The 2,127-nt window shown below is 35.6% G+C and overlaps 1 long non-coding RNA gene across 1 annotated transcript; it reads right to left on the bottom strand.

Annotated features, from left to right (window-relative positions):
- Nucleotides 1–466: 466 nt before the first annotated feature.
- On the bottom strand, nt 467–1,698 carry LOC138752223 (uncharacterized). The gene is made up of 3 exons (XR_011350439.1): nt 1,608–1,698; nt 1,381–1,472; nt 467–541 (listed from the first exon to the last, which is right to left on the bottom strand). It is a non-coding gene; the product is annotated as an uncharacterized lncRNA (long non-coding RNA).
- Between the last annotated feature and the right edge of the window lie 429 nt (nt 1,699–2,127).

Raw genomic sequence — 2,127 nt, 5'->3', positions numbered from 1 at the left:
GGCAAGGTGAATCTTAGGACAGTGTCCACCAGTCTACCACCAAGACAGTGTCAAGTGAGTGCCCTAGCCAACACTGGGCTAGCACTAAGGAAGCATCTTGGCCAGTACTGAGGGAGCTCCCATCATGATATTAGGAATGTGCTCTTATTAATATTTGGGGTGGACTGAAGTAACTCCCTGGTTAACCTTGATTTAACTGGCATATTTCTTCACATCAACAGTTGTCGGTTCCACCAAGCTTGTGCTGCAGCTCTTGAATCCTTGTAATCTACCCTCAAATTTCAAAGTGCAACAGAATTTATTGTATATCACTTGCCAAAGCTGTGGGGATGTGCTAAGATATGAATGTTCTTATTGCCAAGATCATTACTCAGCGGTTTAGAAAGAATCCTTGGTGATTCTCATTTAAGTACATTTTATGAATATCCTTACCTGCATTATTGAAAACTGCAGCATATTTGATCATTTATGTTCAATGAGGGCAGGACCTTTCATGTGAATATTGTCATAACCTATGGCGAGATGCAGTGACTCAAAATTCCTAGACAAAAAAACAATCAGTGGAGACCATCATTTATTGATGACTTTCACAAATAGGTCTATAAAAAGTGAACAAGCAATTAAATTGGTCCAAAATTTCAGTCATTACAATTTTTTCATTTGTTTCCATCTCACCACTTGAAATTGAAAAAAAATCTTAGAGCTGCTTTTAATGATCCATAATTCAGCTCCATGAAAGAAAATGCCTGTGGAGCATGTTCTCTGGAATTTCTCTTTTGTTCCTTCAGATGACTGATCACAGGGGGGCACGTACTCGACTATTATCATTTGCTTATCATATTATATAACCTTCATCTGCACCAATTATCAACACCATTTATAGACATTATTATATTAAAATATTCCCGACACAAGGCCTTGATCACATTGAACCAACCCAACTTTTACAAGCTATCTAGATCAATTTGTTTCATGAGAGATATTTTACATTTGTTTCATGCAGAATGATCAAGCAGCATTAGTAATGAAACAAGACCACTCAGCCTGACAAACAAGATTTCTGAAAGTAGTTTGACTCCATATTTTATTCTTTCAAAAAGGATTAAGGTCACTCAAATTCATATGCCATCCTGATTTTTGAATATCATGTCATTCCTTCCAAATTATTGGATCAACACTCTCCAAATCTCTACCTCATCCAATGAGAATTCAGCAGTTCAAGAAGGTGACCCATCACCACTGTTTTTGCATGGCATCTGCAGATGAACAATAAATATTGAGATGACCAGTCTCCTACAACCTAAAATGTACAAAAATATCCATTGTTTTTATAAATAAAGCAATGAGAAAAATGATAAGCAAACTAAAACTTAATCAAACCTGGGTACTTTGCTCAGTCCTTAATTCCAAATGAGATATAGAATCCAATTCTTCATTTGAAACAAATTGCAATATTTCCATGCAATGATGACCTAACAATGTAAAACAGTGCATTAACTGTTGGGACATCACTACAATTTTGGTGCAACCTCATTTCTAACTTTTTTTTTTTTAACTTTAATGACAGCCAAAATGGTAAAAAAAAGTAGTTTCTTTCTTGCACTTACAAGATGAGAATTGGAAGAGTTCCTGTGTCTCCCCGTAACTGATTTCACATCAATAAAATTCCAACCTCATTTTTTTCCATAAATGTACATGGATTCTTTCAGGAAGAGAATAACTGGGGCTCTTTCAAATTCCTGGATGCAGCCTGATCAGAAAGTGAAAATTAATTTTATATTGTCCCTTTCACAACCTCAGATTTCACAACCTTACCTTAAATGTGGTCACTGTTCTAAATCAAGAAACAGATAATGACGTTCCACCAAAAGCAATTGAGTAAGTAAATAGAAATTTGTGTTCACCGACTTAGTTGAAGGACAGCTATTGCCCAATATAAAAATAACTCTTCTTCAATAATCCAATTGAATCAATCACCAAGGAAAGTAAACTCTACCTTAATTTAGTCCAAAAGATAATGAAGTCTGATTTAGTATCAAATGGGAGTGTCAGCCTGGATATCATAGAATTAGGCATGATCCTGTGACTTGCTGACAAAGTGTAGCCAACAGCTATAATTTGTGAGGT

This window comes from Narcine bancroftii, chromosome 1, assembly GCF_036971445.1.
Source record: "Narcine bancroftii isolate sNarBan1 chromosome 1, sNarBan1.hap1, whole genome shotgun sequence".
In the NCBI taxonomy this organism is placed as follows: domain Eukaryota; kingdom Metazoa; phylum Chordata; class Chondrichthyes; order Torpediniformes; family Narcinidae; genus Narcine; species Narcine bancroftii.
This window is presented reverse-complemented; position numbering and strand designations above follow the sequence as displayed.